Source organism: Grammomys surdaster, unplaced genomic scaffold (genome assembly GCF_004785775.1).
Source record: "Grammomys surdaster isolate TR1022 unplaced genomic scaffold, NIH_TR_1.0 135, whole genome shotgun sequence".
Classification (NCBI taxonomy): Eukaryota; Metazoa; Chordata; class Mammalia; order Rodentia; family Muridae; genus Grammomys; species Grammomys surdaster.
The window spans coordinates 3125141-3141334 of record NW_021604593.1 but is presented as its reverse complement, the minus strand read 5'-3'; the positions used below and the strand labels follow the sequence as shown (position 1 = coordinate 3141334).

The 16194-nt window shown below is 45.6% G+C and overlaps 1 pseudogene; it reads left to right on the top strand.

Annotated features, from left to right (window-relative positions):
* Positions 1-4358: 4358 nt before the first annotated feature.
* The window catches only part of LOC114617186, a 34891-nt pseudogene continuing 23055 nt past the window's right edge, over positions 4359-16194 (top strand).

The following is a 16194-nucleotide window of genomic DNA, read 5'->3' as shown; positions in this document are numbered from 1 at the left end:
GGGGGGGTGAGGCATGGTGTGGGGGAGGGGGTGCCTCTGCGGGCCCATGCTGAGACATCCCTTCCCCCTGAGGTTCGAGCCACACGATGGTATAGTGCAGAATAGAGTTTATTTAGGGCATGGGGAGGGGGTAGTTGAGATAGAGAAAGGCAGAGAGAGGGGGCGGGGGAGTAGGCCGGCCATGAGCACCTGCAGAGAGAAGGGGGAGGGGAATGGGCAAAGAAAGGACGGAGAGGGAAGAGGGGAAGAGAGGAAGAGCAAAAGCAAGAGAGTGAGGAGGGGGCAAGCAGCCCCTTTTACAATGAGTCAGGCACACCTGGTGGTTGCCAGGTAACTGTGGGGCGGAGCCTAGACGAAATGCCAACATCGTAGAAACAATGGGATCTTATTTAGCTATAAATACACCTGATACCTATCTCTGACCTCCATAGGCATACACACACACACACACACACACACACACACACAGGGAGAGAGAGAGAGAGAGAGAGAGAGAGAGAGAGAGAGAGAGAGAGAGAGATTTAAAAATAACCTAATATAAAAAACAGATTTTTATTTACATAGATGCTTTATGATTTCTGCTAATAATTTGCACAGTGTGAAATAGGGAACCATTTTACGCTGGCTAGGTCTTTATTGTATTTAACTTCCAAGTCTCAAGACAGGGAAGTTGTGCTCATTAGCATAAGAAAACAGAATCACTTAAATAAACACAAAACAGTGGTCAAATAAATACAATTCATTGACTGGGGAAAAATCTGCTGAGCCTGACTTTTAAAATCCTTTTAAGATACTCGAAGAATCTTGAACAATAATCACTTTCCTGTCCGTGGATTAAAGTGACAACAACAAAAACCTTCTTCCCAACGTGTAAAGAGAGAAAAGAAAACTCCGCCGCAGAAACGTGAGCCTCCTGAGAACCGCACATAGTCAAGGGCGCTGCAGAGCGCTCGGCCGCTCCCTTTGTTCTTAGCCACCTGCTCTCTGCTGCTTTCACATTAAATCAGGGGCGAAAAAGACTGTGAAGACAGATTTTGTTGTCTACTTCTCTCCCGTGGATTCGCTGCACAAATAATTCAACCCTCACTTGGCTGAAGGATGATCGCCCAGGGCCTGAGAGAACCAGGACTCTAAGGTCCTCCCACGGGACAGGAATTGTTCCTCGGCTTCTCTAACGGGATCCACGAACATCCTGCTTTCTCTCCTCCGTTTCTCAGCGACCTCTGCCGGGGAGAAAAGGTTATCCCTCTTCTTCAACCAGCAAGGGTGGATGCTGATACAACCCATAAACAAAAGGTAGATTAGCAAGAGAAGAGCAGATCAAATCTGTTTACCAAAGTTTATGTGATTCGGTGATAGAACAAACATGGTTAGACTGTACAGGCCCTGGCTTCCATCCCCAGCACCAAAACACCAAACAAGGGCCAGGGAGATAGCTCTGTGGGTAAAGTGCTTGCCAAGAAAGCCTGACCATCTTAGAAATCTGTGAGCCCAACACTCCTACGGGAAGATGGGGAAGGTTGACAGGGATCCCCTGCAGGCCAGTGAATCAAAGTCTGGACTAGAATCTGCCTGCCTCTGCCTCCCAAGTGCTGGTATTAAAGACATTCGCCACCACTGACCGGATGTTTAATCAGGTAAATGTAAATTATAATTATGTTGAAGACTATGGTCTAGAGTACAAAATGGCAAACAACAAGAAAGCTTGTCTCAAACAAGCTAGAAGACCAGGCACAACATCTGAGGCTGTTCTGCAGACTCACCTGTATACCATGGTATACACACCCTCACACATGGACATGAGTGCAAGCCTGTACATACTTACACACACATTGTACACACACATATTTATATATAATAAAGATTGTCATGTACATATACTTTTACATAATATATATTATATATATTATATATAAAAAGTAATTTAAGAGCCTTCAGAAATGAAATAATTCATGCATGGTGATACCATACAGTTATTTGACAAATTTATGTCCAGGTGTGTCCAGAGCTTAATTGACTCAATGGTGTGATAGTGTGGAAAAAAATTTAAGTGAGAATTATCTGAACTTTAATAAACTAAATTCAGTTCAATTAAAAATAAACTCACCAGCCAATGGGTGAGAAGAAGACAGAGGGTATGAACTAAAAAGAGATATCTCTGCCTCACCCAGCCAGGCATAGTGACAAATGCCTATAATCCCAGTCCTGGAAAGGCTGCAGCAGCAGGTTTTTTAGTTTAAGGCTAGCCTGGACTACATGACAAGACTTCATTGACAGAGAAGGGTGGTAGCCTGTGCTCGGCCTTCTCAGGTTGGATCATTGTAATTCCAACTCTGTGGAGCTTCTGGTGGCAGTCTGTGAGAGAGCCTCTACTCTGTACATAATCTCGAGGCAGAAGGCCACAGCTTCCTTCTCCTGTGATAGCCCAGGGACATTCTCGAGCTGTTTCTCCTAGTAGCCTCCTGAGCAAACAGGATGATCTGAGCAGGGATCACCACTACCTTAAAGCTGCAGCTGACATAGCTAACATGAGGCTGCATGCTCCCATAACCTCGCGTGGTGGTCTTCTCCAGTGTAGCAGCAACACTCCATGGAAAACGCCTGTCTACCACCAACCCCTTAGCACGGGCTTGTTCTACCTATAACAAGCTAGTTTCTGCTCCCCTGGTCTTTATTGGCATAATCCCCTATTTAGTTGGATAGAGTTCATTCTCCCTCGTGTTCATAGGAGGCAATGGGTCTAAGCCTGAGGATGTCTTGTAAAATGTATTATATTAGTTAAATGTTCTATAATGTTTTCAGCCTCAGGCTCTGTCACAATTGCTCAGTTCTGCTGCTATATTGTAAAATTAGCTGTAAGTAGTATATAAATGCCCTGCCAATCCCCATTCATTTATTTAAACTTCTGTGTTCCTCAGGGAACTACTCAAGGTTGAATGTAACTGTGTTACAATAAAACTTTATTAACAAAAACAGGCAACAGGCCAGATTTGACCCCAAGGCAGTATTTGCCTGCTCCTCATCTAAGCCAATCATTCTATAGCAGTCTCCCACGCTATGGGAAGACATCTGTCGGAGGGTTCTCCCTGACAGAGAAAGCCTGTCTTTCCTCATGGAAAGGAGCTGCATAAGCCCGTGACACCTGGAGATGCCACAGCTATCTCTCTGCAGCCACAGAAGTCTGGTGGGAACTGGGAAGCAACATGTACCCTTGATGCAGTTGTAGGAGTGTTAGTTCCCTGATCTCGAGCTTCTCACTGTGTGTTTTATTGGTCAATGCAATTAGAAATCTGAGAGTGAGAAGATCAAGAACACAATCCATGTACGTTAACTCCCTAGCTTAGGGATGGTCAGAAAGGACACAGTTGGTCAATAGAAGTCATCCAACACTGGACTCAAAGACTCTGGTTCCCTGTGGGGAGGGACTTAGAAGGTTCCATTCCCACTGGAGAACATTTGTAGTTAATGGTTGCTAGGGAACAGATAATCAAATTCCTTGGTGGTGTAGTTACTAGAAAGTTGCCCTTAATCAAGTAAACAATCACATGCACACTATGCTCATGCAGGCATGAAGGTAACCCTAATTAAATGCAGTAGTAATCGTAATGTACGCACTGAAATGCGGTTCAGAAGAGACCACACCAGACCAAACAGTTCCAAGTGGGGTTTATTCAGGAGATAGGACAAAGATGGGGGAGAGGAGTAGAAGAGGAAGAAGACGGAAGAAGAGAGGAAGAAGAGAAAGAAGAGAGCGAGGTCAGGGGGTTCTGCCTGTTTTATACGGGCGGTGATGTAGCCTCTCTCAATTGAAGGTGGGAGGTAGCCAGGTGGATTCTGGGAATGTATGGCGGTTGCCTTGGCAACAATGTGGGGGTTGCCTAGATGTGATGTCACTGGTTTTGGAGCCTGATACCAACATACCTCCATTTTTCTTATTATAAAGAGAAAAAAAAAAGCGGGGGTGTGGGGGGTTGTGGGGGGGTGAAACCAATGGTGAAAGGGGAGTCAGGGCGCCATGTCTCTTAAACTACTTCCTGTTGTGTAGGGGCATAGTCCGTTTTGGGGTGTAGCTGACTTTCATCATCGGGGTCCACTTGGTAGATGTGTGCATCAGGTTCCTCTGTGGATAGCGACTGGTAATCTTGTAACAGGAAGTTCCCTAAAAACAGCATTCTTCTTGGAGGAACCGGCGAAGACCATCTAGCTGTCTTTAGCTGTCAGGACACCTGGCCCCCATCGGTTCTGAAGCACCACAGCTGGAATCCCACAGGTCTTGTATGTCTAAAAGAGTGTCTTGCGGTGTTGGTAGAAGAAATGGTTGGTCCGTGATCCTAGCATCTGTATCTGACAAGACCAATATGGACTCAGTAATGGAGAAGCCCAATCCAGGCTCCAGGATCTTGTCCCTTAGTCAGGCCAAGAGGGCACCCAACGGCAGACAGCCACACTCGGAGGATGACACCAGCGAGGAGAAGCACTCTCATGACAGCATGATCCGAGTTGGAACCAATTACCAAGCAGTAATTCCCGAGTACAAGCCTGAGAGCCCTGTGTGCTATAGCAACAAGGAGCTGAAGGGTGTGGTCACCCAACCACTGTGTATCTGATGCCAAACTTGACAAGTACATTGCAATGGCCAAGGAGAAGCATGGCTACAACATCAAGCAGGCATTCGTCATGCTTCTGTGCCATAAACACGATGTAGAGAAATCCCTGGCTGATCTAGACACCTTCACTCCCTTCCCTGATGAGTGGACTGTCGAGGACAAGGTGCTGTTTGAACAGGCCTTTGGATTCCATGGCAAGTGCTTCCAGCGGATTCAAGAGATGCTACCTGACAAGCTGATTCCCAGCCTGGTGAAATATTACTACTCTTGGAAGAAGACCCGAAGTCGAACTAGTGTGGTGGACAGTCAGGCCGGGCGGCTGGGTGTCCACAAGGACAAAGAAGACATTGATGAGCTAGAAGAGGGACGAGGAGCTGTGAGTGAGGGAGAACCGGATACTGGAGACCGCAAGCGAGAGCCTCTGCCATCCAGACCTCTGAATGCATGGCCTAGTCCTGGGAAGAAGGAGGTCCAGGTATCTCAGTATAGCCACCACCCACTTCGAACTGGGAGAGGTCCGCCCAAGGGGATGTACCTGAGTCCTGAGAGCCTCACTGCAGTATCAGGAAGCCCAGACCTTGCTAACCTCGCACTCCGAGGTCTCGACTCACAGCTCATCTCCCTTAAGCGCCAGGTTCAGAGCATGAAGCAGACCAATAGTAGCCTCCGCCAAGCACTGAAGGGCGGCATTGACCCTCTACGCTCCCCGGAGGCCAATACTAAGTTCAACTCTCGTTGGACCACAGATAAGCAACTTCTGGCTGTACAAGCTATTCGTAGATAGGGCAAAGATGGGGTTGGAGGAGCAAAAGAAGGAGAAGATGGAAGAAGAGAGGAAGAAGAGAAAGAAGAGAGAGAGGTCAGGGGGTTCTGCCTGTTTTATATAAGCAGTGATGTAGCCTCTCTCAATTGAAGGTGGGAGGTAGCCAGGTGGATTCTGGGAATGTATAGTGGTTGCCTTGGCAACGATGTGGGGGTCGCCTAGATGTGATGTCACTGGGTTCAGAGCCTGATACCAACACAGGCGCATACACACACGCACACGCGCACACACACACACACAGGGTGGTAGATGTAAACAATCTAACTTGAATTGTTCTAGTTGTAGGCTAACTCACACTGGCTTCCAGAAGAGGCAATTTCTTCCATGCTCTCTTCCAGACAGCAATACAATGCCCAGAGGTAGCAAAGGGAGGTGAGAGTGCACGCCTGTTCCCTGTCGATCTGAATCCCCAACCATGGGAAACAACTGCTTCCCTAGAGTCAGTGTGATCTTGATGATCTAGTTCATCTCATAACTTGCTGGTGTCATTTGGTTTTCCTAGTCATTTAATTTTTACTAACTAGCTTTAACGATTTTCTTCCTTCTAGAGAAGCTTTATTTTCCACTGATCAATAATGAACTTCCATCAGTAGCTGGGCCTCTCCATGCTCGTCCTTGTTCCTGAATAATGACTCGGAGACCATATTTATTTATAAGCTTTTAGCCTTATAGCTAGGCTTGTCGCCAACTAGCCCATAACTCAATTATCCAGTGCATGCTAATCTAAATTCTGCTACATGGTTGCTTTCCTTTCCTCTGTTTCACATGTCTGACTTCTGTGTCTTGAAAGTGAATCTCCATAGTGGTGGGCTGGATCTGTCCCAGAGTTCCTCTCTCGGTCCTGAAGCCTCACCTTACTATTCTGCCTTTTGCTAGAGGCTGTAGGGTTTTTATTTTAATTAATCAGAAGATGCCTTAGGCAGGCAAGGAAGGGCAGAGACACATCGTCACACAGTGCACAAAACATCACTCCAACAGTTATCGCTTTTGAATTTAGTTTAGTTTTTCTTTGATTGTTTTTGTTTTAAAAGGAGCTTATACTCTTGCTCTGGCCGTGTGGGAAGTAAATTTCCCTGGTCAACTGTAGCATCCATTCTTCCCAGGGACCATTTCTCTCTCTTGAACAAGAGTCTCTGTTGTGCTTCCTGTCCTCTCTGTTGTCCTCCCTGTCCTTCACTCGAGGGGATGCTGTCTGCCTCCATTTCAGAAACAACCTCCCCTCTTTAATTCTGATAACCAAGTCCACACCCCTCCCTTCAGAGTATCTCCCAAGTGGCCCAGCAGTCATCAAAGGACAGAGCCCTAGCAAGGAAAGGCTCAGGGTGGCTGGGTGTTGAGGCAGACTGGATTCTTTGAGCCTGGTTCTATTTTCCTGCTTTAGGAGCAGAGTCAGACCCAAGGTTCTTCCGGTCATGGCTCACCACCGTTCTTGAGCATTTATAGGGCTACTCATGTTACACACAGTTCTGCAGGAGCCTCCTCCTTTTTTACTGTATTCAATCTTTGTCTGCGTTTTTCCTTCCCTTTCTCCTCCTCCCCCATCTGTTTTCCAGTCCTTTCTTCCTGCTAAATAGAGAAAGGCATAAATTAGACTGCAATAGCAAGAAACGTTCTTGTCTATCTTTATCTCCTACCATGGGTTCTTACTTTAAAAGTCAAAAGTTCTACTTTTGTGTTAAAAACAAAACATTCCAAAGTCCTCAAATGTTACTATCCTCAAATGAACTATATTGGCAAAGAGCCCTATATAACTGCATTTCTTTCCTCTGCCCACTTTTGGAATGGGTTACTGTTGGCTGACGGAGACCTTGTGCTCCTCAGACCCTCATCAGGATGCTCATAAACTAGCTTGCAAGTCTAAGAGCTTTGCTCACTCAATCATATTTGTGATGGTGTGTGCCAAAAAAAGAAATTGCTGGCAGTTGTGTGCATGCATGGTAGCATGGTCAAAACATGAGAACCAGCAGGTACCTTTACCTAAAGATCTTACGATCAAGAAGAAGGTTTGTGCCTGGCCTCAGAGACTCACCCTAACTAAATCCTCAGTCACCATGCTCACATCCTCAGCATTTCACCCAAAGCAAAGCTGTGTCCTTTCTCAGGTTGGTCAGCCTGGATGCATTGCAATCAGAGAAAAACTCCTGCTGATGGGAACGTGATCCTGACATGAATAAACATGACCAGGTGGTCGAGCAGCAGGTTCTTAAGTACTCTGCCTCTACCGAAGAGGGAAGAGAGAGATGTTTGTGCTCGTAAAAATATCCTGCCTTTAATAACAACTTTACACTGTAAATGCAAATGATATGTTAAACTCCACGTAGGGAATGTGGTGACATTGCCATGGTTATTTGGTAGAACAATAAGACAAGGTTAGCAGAAGCCCTGCTGGGCCCTCCTCTGGCACTTTCAAAGGCTGTGACAGGCAACAATTCACTGTGAGGCTGATGATATCCTTCCTCTGGTCTAGTATCCCTGCAGAAGCTAGAAAATAACTATGCAGCACAAATACTCTCATGCAGGAACCACCCTGGTAAATCCTTAGAGCTGACAGTTTTGAAAGGTGCTATGACTATGTGGGAAGTCAAATTATGGACTACTTAGCAGCCTAGAGATGAACAGTTATTATAGGCTCTAGTTATAGAGAATAATGTTAATTTATCTTTGCTTTTCTGCATGTTTTTCCATATCCCCTATTCATAAATCTCAGAAATGCAATCTTTTATCAGATTTCCATAAATATACTTCTGTCAACTTGGTCACTAGCAAAAGCCTCATGAGCCCAAAGTCATTTTTATCTATGTATATCCCCCCATAATTTACAGTCAGTAATGTCCAAAAATGTAAAAAAACAATCTATCCCGTAAATGACGTGCACGTTTTTATTGGCTCAAGGCATATAGTTTTTTGGAGACCGTACTCCAAAGGTTCTTGGATTGTTTTTCATAGTTTATTATGTTCTACTTTTTCTGGCTGAACTCCCCTCATGCCTATAGTCCACAAATTTAATTAAAAATACATTTTTGTAGGGCTAGAGAGTTGGTTCAATGGTTAAGAGCATTGGCTATGCTTGCCAAGAACTCAGATTCAGTTCCCAGCACTCACACAGTGGCTTACAACTGTCTGTATCTCCAGTTCCAGGAACTCTGACCCCCTCTTATGGCTTCTGTGGGTACTGCAGACATGTGTTACATAGACATACATGCAGACAAAACACTCGTACACATAAAATAAAACAAATAACATAAAATATAATTTAATAAATATCTATGACCATAGAAAAATAGATACAAGTGTCATTATGTTAAAAATGTATACATAGAAATATTGAAATTAGTGTACTCAATATCACGGATGCTGTCTGTGCTACACATTAAGCAGTTAAGTTAGGAGCCCGACCTAATTATAACACCTCGAGGCACCATTTCAAGTCTAAGAAATGGAACCTCCAAGCCCCCAGGAAGCAGTTTATTATGCTGGCAGGTTTCTGGTAGATACTCTTCAGACGCCATAGCCCCAGATGTAGTGTTGAGGCTTCTGTATGTTTGGTCTTCCCCCCAACCCCCACCCCATTTCCCATATATGGCTACATACATTCTGATTGGCTGCTTCAAACTCCATGGCTAGGGTGAGAAGGGAGGTGAAGAAATGGGCCTGGCAGTGAGGTGTGGTCAGTTTGCACATCCGCACCACAAGAGGGAGACGGTACTGACCACCCTTCATGGACTATGAACACTGCCCAGCCCTCATAGCTATTTCCTGTTTTTCTCCCTCTTAGTCTTTGGGTGTTGGAGAAGCTCCTCCTCCTGTTGTAGCCTGACTGGACAGTTGCTGGACTAGCGTGTTCTTGAAAGGCTGATGACAGGACTAGACTTCCACATACATCTCTCACTGGAATGAAGCTCTCAACTGAAATTTTTCTTCAGAAAACTATCAAAACTTAGAAGGAGCATTACCAAATATCTAACTTTATCTTGGAAGCTTAAAATGATGGACTCGAGTCTCCACAAGATTCCAGAATCTACAACTGGCTGTGGTCGGTTGACTCTGAATTGGCCTAAGACCTAAGACCCCAGGCCATTGTGGAGGAAGGAAGAGACACAGGAAGGAAGCACATATAGGAAGGAAACCAGGCAAGCCTGCAGCCGAGGGAACACGGTTTTCTGGACTTTACACAAGATCCGCATTTTTTTTTCCTCTTGAGCCCAGTTCCCAGCAGTTAAGGAATGTTTTTCAGACTAACACGGAGAGACGAGCCTGCCTCTAAGCACTCTGAGAGGAGAACGGTTTTCTTAGAACTTAGCAATGATGTTGGTCCCCTCTCTCCCCGCTTCACTGAGATAATTGGTTGCTAGTTTCTATCCCGGCCCTTCCAGGGCTTACGAGAAATTGCCAGGGACTAATTAATCTGGCTTCAGTGTTTGGTGGCTCAGCTCTTAAGGCTTCCTTTGAATCTGAAGGAGCCCTTGGGGTGAGGGTGGGGGTCTGGGGTTCAGTTCCCAGACATTCTCAAGTCCTGGCCAGGAGACATGTTTGGAATCAATGGCCCATGTGAAGCACATATTCACCCTGGAGTACACTGCCTCAGCACAACCCCATTCCAGGCATCTTGAATTCCAGTCTTCCTACTGAAGAGAAAACGTTAACCCTATGGTTCTTCGGCTTTACAAATGAGTCAGTATTACCTCGAAGGTTGGCTAGCTATGGATTTCTGGGTACCACCCCAAGTTTGCCAACAAGGTCTCAAGTGGAACCAGTGCTCGCTGTGGACCAATGCTCTGCAAGCATTATGGTCTTGAGCAGCCCAGGGGTTTGTGTTTGTGTTTATGTGTCTTCCAGTAGCCAGGCTCTTCTCTGCCCTTCCACACCTCAGAGCTACTTTCTGTCTCTCTTCTTAGGCATGCATTCACTGTTAGCATCCTGTCTAAACTCCACCCCACAGTTACCTGGCAACAGCCAGGTAGACCTGGCCCGCTATAAAAGGGGCTGCTTGTCCCCTTCTCTCTCTCTCTCTCTCTCTCTCTCTCTCTCTCTCTCTCTCTCTCTCTCTCAATCTCCTGCTCTCTTGCCTCTTGCTTCTTTCTTGCTCTCTTGGACTCTTCCCCTCCCCCCACTCCACGTGGTCATGGAGGGCCTCTGCTTCTTCTCTCTCTCTCTCTCTCTCTCTCTCTCTCTCTGTCTCTCCATTTCTCTGCCTCTACTACCCTCTTAACTTCCCTCCCCATGCCCTGAATAAACTCTATTCTATACTATACCATCTGTGGCTGATCCCTCAGGGGGAGGGGATGCCTCAACATGGGCCCTCTGAGACATCTCCTTCCCCCATACCTCACCACACCCCCATAGAACATATTCTATATCTCTTTATCTTTTTATAAACACATCACTTCCCTTGATCAATTACTGCTCATGCTACAATCTATTCATCACTATAGCAATTTGGCTCTAGGCATCTAGAGACATCCTCATCTGCATCATTTTCTATTCCCTTCCTCTGATCTAGACTATAATCTTATTTACAATCCTCGGGCCCAGATACTAGGCCAGAAACGATAAAACAGAGAACGAAGACAGTTTCCTTTCCCACGAAGAAGCTAACTTTGAAGGACTTTGCAAGCTTTTAATGCAAAATGAAGTTACAGGTGCAGGGAGGGATGGTACATTTCTTACTAGCATATTAACAGACTTTGTTAGAGAGGGAAGTTTTCCCCTAGAGAAAGTTAGGAATTGGTGCCAGAGTTAATTAAAACATGAGTGAGTGACGGGTTCCCTTCGCCAGATAGATTCTGTTTCACGTGGCATTGACTGCTGCAGTAATACTGAGACAGGGTATGGTGTGAGGTTCTGTATCTAACTGTGATCTTGTCGCCGCACCCCCAATGCGGTTCCCTCCCATGGTCCCCTCCCATGAGCCCTGCTGAGGAGCCCTCAGGACAAAGTTGTGATGTTAGAAAAAGATCAGGGTAACTCCCCAGACTCCCACCCATAAAGACTTCTCACGCATTAGACTACTTAAGAAAACTGTGGGAAGGGCCCTGGGAAGTGCTTGGGAGCCAGTCTCGGAGGCCGTTGTCTAAGGAGCCCAAATAGATGTCGAGGGATGGATGGGAATAGAAAATGGGTGTGATCCACTTTCCAGGCTGCCAACTCTCCAATGCTATACTTACTTTACTTCTGAAACTGAAATAAAATTACATCATTTTCCCTTTTTCTCCCTTCTTTCCTCAACCCCTCCCATGTACCCCCTCTTTCTCCAACCCCTCCCATGTACCCCAAATTCATAGCCTCTGGCCTCTTTTTCTTTAATTGTGGTGAATATGAGTAATACGTGTGTGTGTGTGTGTGTGTGTGTGTGTGTGTGTGTGTGTGTGTGTGTGTGTGTTTCTAAGTATATAAATACAGTCTTCTCAGTCCATATACTATTATTTGTATGATTTCAGGGCTGAGCATTTGGTGTTAGATAAACCAGTTGGGGAACTCTTGTTAGGGATGATGTGTTCTCCCACTCTGAGAATTCCTCAGTTCCCCATAACTCTTTGTCTGTGAGGTCCCAAGAGATGTCCCCTTTCTGTGTTAGCATGGTTGCTGGTGCCATCTTTGTTCAGGTCTTGTTTAGGCAGCCATGTTGTTGAGATTTCCTGTTATTTCCAAGCAGCTTAAGACTGCAACAAGGACCATACAGCAGAGGCCAGGGAATTTCAAATGTAACCATGGAAGGGAATGTCTCCACCACAAACAAATGACAAAGGGATGTGGGCTGCCATGACAACCCCAGTAAAAGCAGTTTTAAGAGAAGCCTTATCACTGAGAATTCCCAGGAAAGAATGGTTCCCTTCCATGAGGTCATGCTTTGATGCCAACATGGGAGGGACCTGTACCAGAAGATGCATGGCGTCTTCCTAGAAAATGACCCCTTAGCATCATAAAACAAGGTCTTGGAGGACACAACCCTGCCAGAGCCTCATGGGATCATTTTTTCATGACTTCTTCCGTCTTCTGGAGGCTCTTAGTTTGGGTGACTTCAAGCTACTTCACTGCCATCTCTGTCTTCCCTGGGCCTCCTTCCTCAGTTGTCTCTGTGTGTCCTCAACTGTTTCATAAAGAGCAACTCAATTACCAGCCTGAGGCTAAATGCTAAGCCTAAAAGTAAATCCTTACCCTGTAAGACCTTATTTCCAAATGAGGTCAGTCAGAAGTCCCAATAGATGTGAATTTGAAAGAGTTCAGTCCTGTGAGTTTAAGGATAGTTTAGAGTAAGGTGAGAAATTATACTGGTTTAGGAAAGTGGCAGTAGTGGTCTCTCCTCTAGGACCTGTGCTCTTCCTCCACTGGTGGTGTAAGGCCCCCAGAGTGGGGGGAACCCCACTCAAGCCACAGGAGATTACCACTCCCCAGAATCACACAAGAGACCAAACTTGCTGCAAACCGCAAAAGGCTTTATTTCTGGATTTTGGGATATCAGTCGGCTGAGGCCGAGGTTCACAAGGGGAGCATCGACCCCGAGGCTCGGGAGCAAGGGGTATTTAAAGGAGAGAACCGCAAACCAGGAGAGTGAAGGGGGAAACCAGGAGGGGACAGTGGAGAAATCCCAACCTATGTCATAAAAATAGTTGGAAAGTTTCAACCTATTATTCGGCTAGTCACAAACCAGGGTGGGGAGGGAGTAACATCCTGTATACAGAAAGTTTCAACCTATTATTCAGCTAGTCACAGACCAAGGTGGGGAGTGGGAAACATCCTGTACACATTTTATTCAGGAATGTGACCTTAACCTGACCATTGTAAGCAGCTATTTCCTGGAGAAACTCAGCCAACCTGTATCTTTAGTTCTGCTATCCTTTGTCAGAATGACCTGGCTGACTTGCCCTCAGGCTAATTCTTTCTTCCGGTGGCCAGCTAGTTCCTGGAACCTAGGCCTGTGAACCTACCAACCTTAAATCAGAATGGGGGGTAGGGATCTCAAGCTTCTCTATGAATTTTTATATCCTTTCAGTGGACCTTTCCACCCACTGGTAGTTGGCCAGGTTTGTGGTAGTGGGCATAAAATTCCCTCTTATCGAGCAGGCTTTAAGTCCATTCAAACTGTTGCTGGTTACCACAAGATATAAGTGCTGCCATTACACCATGGGGCTATCTTGCTGAGCCAGTCATGGTCAGTAGACTTTGTAGCTGGCTGGGACTATTGCTTGCTCTTCTCCCTTGGCAATTTGTATAACATCTTCTGATACAATGAGAAACAGTTCTCAGGCATAACTGTCCAGATGTATTTCCACTTGATTCATCCGAGACCTGTGTCCAAAGTGCATAAAGTATTTCTTCAGCAATTACCTTCAAGTCGCAGGTAACCGAGGACAATCACAATAGCACATGTTGTTTGGGGAGTGTCTTAGAACTTGTGGTAGTTTGTGTTAGCATTCTGTCTAAACTCCACTACCACAGTTACCTGGCAACAGCCAGGTATACTCCTCCCCACAGTTACCTGGCAATAACCAGGTAGGCCTGCCCACTATAAAAGGGGCTGCTTGCCCTCTCCTTTCTCTCTTAATCTCTTGATTTCTTGCCTCTAGCTTCTCTCTGTCCCCTTGCCCCCTCTCCCTCCCCTTCCCCATCTCTCTACGCGGTCATGGCCGGCCTCTACTTCTCTTCTCTCTCTTCTCTCTCTCTGTCTCTCTGTCTCTGTCTCTGTCTCTGTCTCTGTCTCTGTCTGTCTCTCTCTCTCTCTCTCTCTCTCTCTCTCTTTCTCTCTCTGCCTCTACTACTCTCCTGGCTCCCTTCCCCATGCCCTGAATAAACTCTATTCTACGCTATACAGTCCTATGTCTGGTCCCTCAAGGGTAAGGGATGCCTCAGCATGGGCCTGCTGAGACATCCCCTTCCCCCATACCTCTCCACACACCCATAGAACATACTCTTTATCTCTTTATCTTTTTATAAACACATCAGTTTGGATAAAAGCAGCCCCTATAGGTTCATATATTTGAATGCTTAGTCACCAGGGAGTGGAACTGTTTGAAAATGGTTAGAAGGATTAGGAGGCGTGGCTTTGTGGAAGTAGGTGTGATCTTGTAGAGGAAGTATGTCTCTGGGGGTATACTCTGAGATTTCAAAAGCCCACCCTAGGCCCAGTGTCTTTCTCTGTGCCTGCTGCCTATGGATCAAACTGTAGACCTCTCAGCTACTGCTCCTTCATGTAACTGGTAGCTGTCCTACTTCCTGCCTTGACACCAGGCAGTTTATTGTAAGCATACTTAAATACATTGTAATTTGGAAATAAAGTTTCCTGGTGTGACACAATTCTCAGTGCACAAGGAGGCATAATTACACCATACTCAACTCAAGTACATGTCATTTCTTCAAAGAAGATGAGTTCCAGAGACAGGCTACATGTCTTAGCCTACCAGTCCAGGAAATGATCCGGCTTGGTCCCTGTCGTAAAGATAACACAGAAATCATTTGGGCTGTTATCCACCTCTGGTCCTGCTGGTGGGAGCCTGGGGAAGCCCCTGGCTATACAGATCATGTAAGGGTCACCTAGGCTGTTAGTCACCTCCAGTTTCTAGCCTTCTGGGTGGAAAAACAGGTTATATATCTTTTACTTTGAAAAGACAATCGTGCATGTTTAACATTCCTGGTTTCCCTGGTGACCAGTGGGTGAAAGGACACTTGTGCTCCCAACACCTCCTGCAGGGCAGGTGTGAAGATTAGAGACATACACCTGGCAGCACACACTCAGCGCTGAGCCTGATGTAAGACAGGCGTTTGCTTAGTTTTAGGTTTTGGTGGGTGTTCTGGTTAACTTGAATTGTCAGTTTGGCACATTCAGGGTCATGTTATATTAAAAGCCTCAACTGAGGGACTTTCCTGATCAGACTGGCCTATGAGCATGACATTTTCTTGATTGCTAATTGCTATAGAAAGGCCTAGCCCATGGTGGACTGCACCATTATTTAGAAGGTTGTCCTGGGAGATATGTCCTAGCTCAGCAAGGGCCTGGGAGGGAGCCTGTGAGCTGCATTCCCCCATGGTTTCTGTTTAAGCTCCTGCCTTGACTTCCCTCAGTGATGGACTGTAACATGGAAATGTAAGCCAAATAAATCCTTTTCTCCCTTAGGTAGCTTTTGACTGTGGTCTTTGTCATAGCAACAGAATGAAATTAGAACAGTGGCTTTTTTTTTCCTCCCATGTTTTATTTTTGGTTTTGCCTCAGAAAAGAACATCCTATATTGTTTACAACTTGATTTATTTCTTAGCTCAACAGTATACTGTATTGTTGCCGGTTCTTCTTTTCTCAAGTAAAAAGAGGCCCAGAAGCAAATGACCAGTCAAATATAGATCAAATGATTTCCGTACAGTGCACAGGGCACTCGGATAATACATCAGCATGGGAGTCAGCTGTAATAGGTCTTCTGGGCGGACTCCAGGCTTTCCCACCGAGAGCAGTACATTAGTAGTTGCCAGCCTCTCTCCTATGCTGTAGTGAGGATTCTTGAGTTAATATTCATTAAGCACTCTGCACTGCAAAAAGGAAAAGAGACTATAGGAACACAAAGAAATCTTAAACAAACAAATAGCCTAATGAGGCCTGTTGGAATCCTGACCAAGAAGATTAGGATTTTCACAAATAATTCAACACATTTAAGGGTTTTTCATGTATGTATGAACTAATATATAAAATAGAAAAAAATATAAATCCATGAACATGTTTCTATTTAAGATTTGAGTGTAGGGGTGTGGGGGGGTATCTGTGGGTGTCTGTGTGTGTGTGGG